The sequence below is a fragment of the Grammomys surdaster genome, unplaced genomic scaffold (assembly GCF_004785775.1).
Source record: "Grammomys surdaster isolate TR1022 unplaced genomic scaffold, NIH_TR_1.0 199, whole genome shotgun sequence".
NCBI classification, from domain to species: domain Eukaryota; kingdom Metazoa; phylum Chordata; class Mammalia; order Rodentia; family Muridae; genus Grammomys; species Grammomys surdaster.
The window spans coordinates 2,101,649-2,112,826 of NW_021604644.1; the positions used below are offsets into that span (position 1 = coordinate 2,101,649).

Genomic DNA, 11,178 nt, shown 5'->3' on the forward strand with positions numbered 1-11,178 from the left:
CTCTCTCTCTCTCTCTCTCTCTCTCTCTCTCTCTCTCTCTCTCTCTCAAATAAAATTATGAAAGCATACATCTTAATGTAAAACACTTCCATTGAGAGGTAGTGAAAATTCAACAAACTCATGTATGAAAATCCATCATCAAGATGGCAGAGTAGCAACGCGGTACTGTTGGTGTTCAGGCTGCTTGCTGACTTCCGTTCTAGTGGTGACCGTGGAGGAGGTGGCAGCGGCGGCAGCGGTGGCAGCCACTGAGCACATTTGGGTAGTTGTCCAAGATGCAGAATATCAAAATCTTCAGCGGGAGCTCCCACCAGGACTTATCCCAGAAAATTGCTGATCGCCTGGGCCTGGAGCTAGGCAAGGCCCAGGACTAAGTGACTAAGAAATTCAGCAACCAGGAGACCTGTGTGGAAATTGGAGAGAGTGTTCGTGGTGAAGATGTCTACATTGTTCAGAGTGGATGTGGTGAGATGAATGACAATCTAATGGAGCTTTTGATCATGATTAATGCTTGCAAGATTGCTTCAGCTAGCCGGGTGACTGCTGTCATCCCATGCTTCCCTTATGCCCGCCAAGATAAGAAGGATAAGAGCCGGGCTCCAATCTCAGCTAAGCTTGTTGCAAATAGGCTATCTGTAGCAGGTGCAGATCACATTATCACCATGGATCTACATGCATCTCAAATTCAGGGTTTCTTTGACAGCCCAGTGGACAATTTATATGCAGAGCCAGCTGTCCTAAAGTGGATAAGGGAGAATATATCTGAGTGGAGAAACTGTACTATTGTTTCACCTGACGCTGGGGGAGCCAAGAGAGTGACCTCCATTGCAGACCAATTGAATGTAGATTTTGCTTTGATTCACAAGGAACGTTAGAAGGCCAACGAAGTGGACCGCGTGGTATGAGTAGGAGACATGAAGGACCGTGTGGCTATACTTGTGGATGACATGGCTGACACTTGTGGTACAATCTGTCATGCTGCTGACAAACTTCTCTCAGCTGGAGCTACCAGAGTTTATGCCATCTTGATGCATGGAATCTGGCCCAGCCATTTCTCGCATCAACAATGCATGCTTTGAAGCAGTAGTAGTTACCAATACCATACCTCAGGAGAACAAGATGAAACACTGCTCCAAAATACAGGTGACTGACATCTCTATGATCCTTGCAGAAGCCATCAGGAGAGCCCACAACGGAGAATCTCCTACCTGTTCAGCCATGTTCCTTTATAATATAGCTTCTGAAGCATTTTGACAGTAAAACCAACCCCACTCCTTGTTTTTCTTGGTATTGGTGAGTTCAGCAGAAGACCCAGCCTGCTTCAGTACAGCTTTTTACATCATCCCACATTTGCTATATTAGAATCATTTGTCCTAAAGTGGAGAAAGACAGATTGCTTTTAACTGCTAGGATGCCTGACCTGCATTGTTACATCCTGGCTTTCTTGTTTACTTCGTGAGCCTTGCAGCTTTAAGTTGAGCTCAGCTGTTGATTGTTAAGAGAGTATTCCACAAGGTCCTTAGGACGTGATTGACAAAGCTCATACTCCATTGCATGTGAAGGCTTTGGGGTTTTCTTCATTCAGAATAACTAGCAACAAAGCCTCCCCATGTATAATACATTTTCAGAGGTTTACAGCAAGAACACTGAGCATCCTTAAACACAGTTCAGCTATTGAGCACCATGTAAGGCAGGGGCAGGTAGCTCAAGGCAGTAGTAAATTTTTGGGAGGAAGAAGACTGATCCATTGCCATCTGTTTAACTTTATAGCTTGGATTCTCTACACCTATTCCTTTCCAGTGGGCTTTATCTTCAGCTATCTTGACCCTTTCTTGGCCAAATACTTTGGACTCAGTGATCATTGTAACAAAATCTTCTGTAAGACAGACTTCCTTCTTGCTCTGTAACTGCTAACATTCACATTAGGTAACTTGCTGTAGCACGATCTGCCTTAGCCTGCTACCTCTGAGGTTTTAGGTTTTAGGTTTGATTAATTTAAGTATTTAATTTTCATCTTCCTTGGATCCGTTTGGCCTCTCTATTGAACTTATTGTATTGTGTAGAAGAAACTTAATAAAATGTCTGTCATGTGTGCAAAAAAAAGAAAAGAAAAGAAAATCCATCATCATGGTGTCTCATGTGTGCAGTCACACAATCAACAGTCTTCATCATTCTAGTTGTTAGAGACTTTGGCATGTATAGCTAAGTGACAGCCAGGTGTAGTGACACACACATCTATAATCACAACCCTCAGAAGGATCAGGAATGTATGGCCAGCTGGGGTTACATGAGAGTCAATCTCAAAAACAAACAAACAAACAAACAAGGAACAGAAAGCAATCAAGAGACAAAAAAGATCAAAGCAAAGTTGAGGCATTTCTCCAGGAGTCGGAAGGTGCCAGATGACTTTGTGCATTTAAACCCGGGCGCCTAGCTCTGCATCCCTGAGGGATGGGCGGTGTTTACTGGGCATGATTATTTTCTTTTGGTTTGTTTGTTTTGGTTTGAATTTTTTTTGAGATAAGATCTTTCTACATAGTCCTCCATCTCCCGGAACTCATTATGTAGACCAGGCTGGCCTTGAATTCACAGAAATCTACCTGCCTCTGCCTCTGGAGTGCTGGAATCACCCAGACGGGCAGCCAAATGAAAGGAGCTGTCTTCAAGAAAAGACTGGTAGGATCATCTCTGATCTGGTCTCACCACACTTGGGCACATGTACCTGAAAGTCTCTGATCCCCACCACAGAGACGCTTGCACAGCCATGTCTACTGCAGTACCATTGACTGTTGTCAAAATATAGAACCGGTCTAGATGGCCAGCCACAGATAAATGGCTAAAGAGATTGTGGTTCATACTGAGGATGGTGTTTTACTCAGCTGTGAAGAAGACTGGTGTTTTCATCTGCAGGAAAGTGAATGAGCTGAAGATGATCAGGTCAATACACAATCTATCTATCTATCTATCTATCTATCTATTATCTATCATCTATCTACCCATAACCTATTATCTATAATCTATCATCTATTATTAATCTATAATATATCATCTATCTACAATCTATCTATAATCTATTATCCATCTAAAATCTATTATCTATCTATAATCTATTATCAACCTATAATCTATCTTATCTATCTATCAATCTATCTATTATCTATAAATTATCTACCTGTTATCTATCTATCTATCTAACTAACTATCTAACTATCTATCTATCTATCTATCTATCTATCTATCTATGGATATGACATAAAAGCAGAAAGGCACTACTTGGGGGCCAAAAAGAAGGACTAGTGGGGGCATGAGAAGAGAATAAAGTTACATTTTTAGTTAAGCCATATTCATTCATCCTCTCCTCCCCTCCATCTTGTGCATGTGTGAGTGCACACACGTGTCTCTCTCTCTCTGTCTCATGCACATGTGAGTGCACACATATGTGTCTCTCTCTGTGTGCCTCGTGCACGTCTGAGTGCACACACATCTCTCTCTCTCTCTCTCTCTCTCTCTCTCTCTCTCTCTCTCTCTCCCTCTCTGTCTCCTGCACATGTGAGTGCACACACGCACACACTAAATGGAATGGCTGTAGCTCAGTGGCTTGTTGTTTGTAAATTTTCAGCAATGAGCTTATGGTTTTGTTTGTTTTTTTACTTTTGTCATTATTTTTTACTTTATTATTTAAAAAACTTGGAGATAAAAAACATCACACACTAAAATTAACTAAATTCAAAGATTATACCACTTACTGAAACTATGTACTGTTAGAATTGATTTGGGTTTTTTTGGTAATAATATGGAGGAAATAAAGTGTTAAAAACATCAGCACACACCCTAAGAAACCACCTTGGATGAGACTCCATCAAGTGTGGGTTTAGTTTCCAAGTTCCCAAGCCAAAATCTATTCCTATCAGAGATTCATAGCAAGTATCCTGACCCCTGTATCAGACCTGCTCCCTTTGTCCTTGGAAGACAAACCAGACACCCTGAACAAGAATCCTGGAGGACAGTTTTAGGGTGTGAGGCCCAAGCACGGGGTCACCGAGGGCCTGGGAGCTCAGGTGGCACAGTGGAGAAGGAGTTATTTCACTCAGCTCTAGGATCAGCAGGGTTTCAGGTCAACAGCAGTGTGACTCTTTACAATAGGACTAGCCTCCCCATCCTCAACGGCTGGTGTTTATTACCAACGTGAGTCTACATCACCTGGGAGCTAAGCCTCTACAGGGCCATGCCTGTGGGGGATGATCTGAAGTTCACTGATGTAGGCACCCATCTTAAATGTGGTGGAGCCACTCCCTGGGCGGGGCAATTTGGGTTGTATAAAACAAAGGAAGCCAGCTGAGGTCTAATAAACATTCGCCCCTCTAGTGGCGATTTTGGCATTTTGGTTGGTTTCTTTGAAAGACACAGAAATATTATAAGAATGTGTTTTCATTTTAATCCCAGGTATGAAATACGCGGCTGCTTCAGCAGCTGACTACGCTTTGCCTCCTGCTCTAACAGGGGCGTGAGTTTTCCAGCAGCAGATAGTTTCTGTCATTGTGTGACATTTGGGATTCTGGGGACTTTTCAGAATGTATATAAATGCTAGGGCCCAGAGAGATTGGGGGTTGCTGGTTGTTTGCTGTTGGTTGTTGGTGGTCAATGTTTAAGTAGTTACACACAAAAAAGAAAGAATAAGCTAAGGTATCCAGATGATAAAGATCAAAATTGCCCCAGTCAAAAACGCCCCTAATCAACAGAAGCAATCTAATGATAATGCTGCCGCCCACTTTCCACCCTATTCTTTTTCTTTCCTATCTAGTGGGGGTTGGAAGGGTGGAAGAAAGAAGAACCCACAGAGTAGCCAAGGCTGGCTACACACCCCTCACTGTTTCTTGACTGTGCAAGCTACTTCAGGCTCTTCGCCCTTGACTTCCCCACCACGATGGACTTACCTTAGACTGTGCCCTAAAATAAACCTTTCTCCCTTAAGTTGTTTTTGTCAGAGTATCGACAACACAGCAACAGGATAAGAACCAAAGGCACCATCAGAAGGCAGCAGAGCCAAGCCTCCTCTACTTTTAATCAAAGACAGCATTGAGCTGGAACAGACCCTGGGCCAGCAGCAGAAAATGAGAGTTCTGGTGCTGTGTGACACTGGCCTGATGCCTTCCTTCTCTGGGCCTCTGGTTTTCCACCTGTAGTTGGCAGAGTTGGACAGAGTGAGTTCTCACTGGCTTCCCAGCTTGAAGACAGTGGTGGTGTAACAGCACAGACCCCGGCCACCCTGTCTTCGTGGCCCAATAGACTGAGGATGCCTTTGGGCCCTATTGTTCTAGTCTTGACTTTAATGAGGTCACATCTGGAGTGTATCTCCGCTGAGCCCTCTTGTGTGCAGTTCCTCACAGCTGGGCCCCCATAAATCAATTTGTTCTATGGACAAGTTCCCAGAACCATCCAGATTCTGACCCAGAAAAGGCAGTTTTTCTTTCCCTGCAGTGTCTGGTTCCAAAGGCTGTGACAGGCACTCCACTCTCATTGGGGCAAGCTCTTAGCTTCTCCAGATTCCTGCCAGGAGGATTTCAAGAGGAGCATGTCCTCAGGCAGGAAGTATGAATCAACTCCTTCCAGTTCCTTTGAGGGGTGGGAGTGCACCTCAACTCCACGGTGAAAAGACTTGGCAGAAATGACCCTACCAGACTCCTGTGGCCCTCAGATTCTTATTCTCCACAGAGATCTTAAGTGATTATGGAAGGGAGGAGTTAAAAAATTCACGCCAGTGGAGGGAGAGAAGCCTGTGCTCTTTAGTTCAGCAGTGTATTCTTGCTGCTCCTGACACCGCTCTGTCCCCAGCTCTCTCTAGGTCTAAGACATTGGAGTCCTGCCTGGGAAGACTCTGCATCCTTTCCTCAGTGAGTGCTCACTGAGCACCACAAAAGTGGCTTGGGGGTTTGGAGGAGCAGCATTTTACCCTAACTCACACAAAGCTCAGTGCTCCCTCCCCTGGAGTGCTCCCTCCCCTGGGGTGCATGGCTCATCAGTAAGGTTGCTGGCCCAGAGTCCAAGCAGCCAAACTGAACGTTGCACAGTCCTAGCCACACCAGCTCCCAACTTCACCTCTCCTGCTGATCTAAGGCCAACCCTGGTCCTTAATTGTCTCTCTAGTGAAAAGGGTTTGGAATCAGAGTCCACCTAGAGATGTTCTTAAAGATAACATTTTGTTTTTATTTTGTTTATTTGTATATTTGTTTATGTTATTTGTTATTATTTATTGAACTTACTCTGTAGACAAGGCTGGCCTCAAACTTACGGCAATCCTTCTGCCCCAGTTTCCCAAATGCTTTGATTGCAGGCATGCACCACCATACCTGGCTGAAAGATGGTTTTTATCAACAGGAATCCACGGGTGGCTCAGGAGGCTTCTGAGAAACAGCCGTCCCCTGTCCCACCGCTCCTTGCCCCTGGACTGAAATGACCCCAGACTTCCTGAAACTCTTGGATTCTAATTTTTTCCAGAGAGCTAAAGTTATTATGGGTGAGAAGAGGTGAAAAACTAGAATCTCTATGGAGGAGGCTGAGGCCTGGCCAGCTCTGCAGATCTGTGCTTTTCTGTTCAGCCGTAGCAGACATCACAGGACCCTGGTGAAGAGCAACAGCAGGGTTCTCCTCGCTGACATCTCTGTCCCCAGCTGACTCCGGGAATAAGCCAGAGCAAGAGTCCCGATGCTTGGTCTATGCTCCTTGTCCCCTCTTCCCCCCTCATGAGTGATCCCACTCCAGACCAAAAACCAACCCTCAACACTTGGGTACTTCTTTCTGGATTTGTGGATGCTTCAATCTTAAACTATTATTATTATTATTGCCATCATCATCTTCTTCTTCATCACCTTTCTGGTAGAGAAAACAGAGGAGTCTGTCCTCATATACCACCAGCTCTCTCCAGCTTTGTGGGTGAGAGAGGTACAGGTTCTTATGTAGCCCAGGCTAGCCTTTCATCTTCCCATCTCCACCTCCTAGGTACTGGGATTCCAGGTAGGTTCCACCGTGACCAGCAGGCCTTTCCTTCTTGTGGAATACACATGTACATTCTGCCCTGCCCACCCCACAGCCTAGTAACGTCACTTACATCACCTCTGAGATCAGCCTGGCCTGGTCAGCCATGGATCAGAAATGAGTCCAGACCTCTAGTTAATGCTGGCACTTGCTTCTCTCCCTCCTGGAAACCCATGAAAACCACACCCAGCAGGATGGTGGAAGCAGCAAGGCTGGTGGGCTACCCTGGAGCAGAGGAGACTCTAGAACATCTGTTCTCTAAAGGACCATCCAGGGGTTAAGAACAAACACACTGGGTGGTCTCCAAGGAGATCTAGAGCAAGAATGGAAGCCCCAGGAAGACTTGTGTAAGCACCACAAGGATGTGTCATGTGAGGGTTCTTGCTCACTGGCAGGAGATAGGCTAAGGCTGGTCGGCCATGCATGCTGGAGACACAGATGGGAGACTTCTGCAGGCATTGAGTGGTGAGCATTTGACTCCTGGAAGTCCCTGTGGAGCCTACAACAGTCACTTGCTTTCTCGGCTCAGTTGTCCATGAGAACCCAGTGGTGCTTTGCAGTCCTTGATTGACTCCGCTCCAGAGCTGTACCAACAGGCACAGGCATCTGGTAAATCCCTTGTGGGGTGCTAAAATCTCCCTTAAGGCCCCCATGAGCAATCTCTCTCACTGACCCCTGCCTTATAAAAAGTTCAAGATGATTCACAGACATTTCATGATTCAGCAGTTGGGGCAGAAGCCTCCACTCCACAGGGACTGGAAGATGGGGAAGGGCTAGATGGAGCAATCACAGCTGATGTGGGCTCTGACCATGGCCTCTCCAGCAGGGCAGTGTGGATCTGACAAGGCAAAACTGAGGAAATACCTCCCTCAGCCTCTGCCCTGTTTTAAAGATAGACGTTGGAGGGTGAAGCCACAGAAAGAATTCTACCTGCTAAGTGCATTCACAGGAGGGAGTGGCAGTCTGGCCCCTAAGCGGCTCCACATGTGGGGCACAGTCCCTGGCTCTTCTTGACTTGGAACTCTGAACAAATGTAAATCATCTGCCAAATCTCCCGTGCTCTCCAAGTGGAACAGACTCATTCATCCAGGCTGTCGATAAGCATTGTGTAAGTGGGCTAAGAGTTGAAGGGATGGCCCTCATCAGGGTGTGGGAGCTGTGAGACCCTTGGGGACCTGTGAGTCACCTCTACTCCCCTTTGAGAAGCAAGAGAACAGCAACCACTGCACTCTGGAGTAAGTCCAGGGTGCTATGTGACCTAAGACCAGTTCTCTGCCCTCTCCATTATTTCCACCTAAAACAGAGCCAGGGTTTGTGTGGACTGGCATCTTGGTAGGTATTTTGAGAATCCAGTGAGCTCACTGGAAGAAGTGCTTAGAACGGTGCTTTGGTTGTGGTAATTTTCATCACCATCCTGAGTAAAAGCTGCATATGGGAAGCCACAGTGTCCCTCCCCCCAGCAACCTGACAAGATCAGACAATATAACCCCTGAAGAAAGCAAGTCTCTAAAGCTATGAATAATGAAATTGAGGATATAGCTTGTTTTTTTATTTCAATTTTATTCTATGTGTATGAGGGTTTTGTCTGCATGTGTATCTGTATCACATTCATGCCTGGTGTTTGAGAGGTTTAGAAGAGGAAGTTGGATCTCCTGGAGCCGGAGTTACAGATGGTTGTGAGCTGCCATGTGGGTTCTGGGAATCAAATTCAGGTCCTCTGGAAGAGCAGTTAAGTGCTCTTAACCACTGAGCCATCTCTTCAGCCCACCAGGAAACAGGCCAGTATTCCCAGTCATTCTTATCAAGTAAATACTGCAGCTGTGATATGCCAGGCCAGATGGGAAAGCCTTCAAAACTGTTGCCCAAGAATGGAACTTAACACAGTCTAACAGCACAGCCAGTTTGTGAAGGCTCAGTTTAAAAAGAGGCCCTGGTGACACCTCCAGAACTTCAACCAAGCTGAATTTAGAAGACAGTTATAAAACAGCATGTGAAGTACCAACATGAGAATTCAGCTCTGATTTGCTGTGTCTGCAAGCACACCCTTTCCTCGACAGCCCCCCCTCCCGTTTCCTCCAACAACCACACTCGGCACCAGGTGGCCTCGGGATGCCTCCCAGGTATGCACTCAGCCCATGGATCTCAGATTCACAGGAGTTTTAAAACCATTGTCTTGCCTACCACAGAAGCACTGCCCTATTTCCGAGCTGACACCACCACCTAGTGTCACTCAGGAAGGCACGTCTGTGGGGGTGGGGGCTGGCTGGAGCCTCCCTTTGCCCTTCTTTCTCTTCATGAAGGATCTCAGCCCAGCCCTGCTTCCTTCCTTCTCTCACTTACTAAGGTCTTGCTGCTGGAAATGCAGCCCATACACCACAGAGTGGCTCAAACCTGTAAACCCAGCACTTGGGAGACTACAGCAGCCTGGGCTACAGAGAGGATTCATGGCCAGACTGGCGTACATTGGAAAGTGAAAGAGAGAGTGGGGGGAGAAGGGGGGTTGCTGGTTGTGAGGAAAAGGGAAAGAGATGGAGGAAATGAGGAAGAATGGAGAAAAAGAATAGAAGAAAGTGGGAGGTACCGGAAACCCACACCCCAGAAGCAATGGTATCTCCTAAAACTTAGTAAGGCACACAGACCCTCGACCTCACCCTAGAACTGCTGAGCCCAAATGCACCTTTTCTCCAAGTGGCACATAATTCCCTCAGTGCAGGGGAATGTGTGAAGGGCTGTTCTAACAGGATGAGAAGGGAAGCTGCTATGGACAGGACACTTCAGTGCATGAAGAAACAATACATAATATTTCACATATATTATATATAAAATAGAACACAACATTAACCTTGTAGGTAAAACAAATCCTTCCTGAGCAATAAGACGTTTATCATGTGAGGAAGTTTTATTTCTTGGGATTTTTAGTCACCCTAAAACAATGGAATCTTCTAGAATGATCAGTAGGAGTAACAGGCAGAAGGTTCCTTGTACTCCAATCCCGCTGTACATATGGTATCTGTGTTCCTATGGATGGAAGAAAACCACTGATTGGTCTCTGATCCTAGACAGTGAACCTGAACCTGACTCCTAGAGGCCATCTGGGGACCTATCCACACCACACCACAACCATGCTGGCTGACTTCCTCACAGCCAGCAGCACGTTCTCAGCGGTGACCTCCAGGAGCTGAGCTCCAGTCCTACAGCTGCAGAGACCGATTCCTGCTATCAGTGAGCTGGGAAGTGTTACTGTTGATATTTAAAAAGGCTATTTCTTGGGCCAACTATCTAAGCGGCGACTCTGCTTAGCTCTGGCGCCATGTTCCCTGGCCAGAGGACACGTGCGCGCATGCGCCAAAGCTAGACATGGCCAGCCAGAAACACGGGCCCTGGCACCCGAGATACCATTGTGGGAGATGGCTCTGTCAATCTACCACGCTGTCTCCACAATGCTTAGCTGAAACCCAGTCGATATCCGCCATCCACGCAGTACTCAATAGAAATGAGACTCTAATGCTTAAAGAGTATCCAAAGACTAGATATTTGGTAATGCTCAATTAACAAGATGCCCACACAATTGGAAGTGTTACCCAATTAACTAACCTAGATATAAGTTGTTATAGCAGGACTGCTCTCCATACCTGTGTGGTCCTCCATGGCTCCTACATCTCTGCTCTCCCAGCTCCTCCTCTTCCTTTTCCTCTCCCTCTCCTTACTCGTCTCCTCTTAGCTCCTCCCAAATTACCGAGTTTATTGTAAAATGTAACAGGCGAAATACACTGTTACAGGGAAGCAGAGCTCAAGTCTCAGAGAATGCAGCAGTGAGACACAGTTTGCTTTCATTCAAGACCCAGAGATGAAAGGCAAGTGAAGCTGAACACACCCTGCCCTTTGACCGTCAAGGGAAGGTGAGGAAGGAGGTGATCGCTGACTTCACCTGCTAACTTCTTGGCTACAATAGGAAAACCCAATGGACACTCAGAACACAGACTTACAGCACGGACCAAATGTTGAGGAGCCTGATAAGATTTGTGTGGTTCCTTAAATAGACGTTTGGTGAAGACAAGAACGCTGGAGCTGCTGGCGGTAAGAGCACAAGAAAGGAGGGCTGCAGGTGGAAACTGGACAACAGCCATTCTCCTCGGAGGAGAAAGT

The 11,178-nt window shown here is 46.3% G+C and overlaps 1 pseudogene; it reads left to right on the plus strand.

Moving 5' to 3' along the window:
- Nucleotides 1–275: 275 nt before the first annotated feature.
- LOC114623598 lies at nucleotides 276–1,232 on the plus strand (annotated as a pseudogene).
- The last annotated feature ends 9,946 nt before the right edge of the window (nucleotides 1,233–11,178 follow it).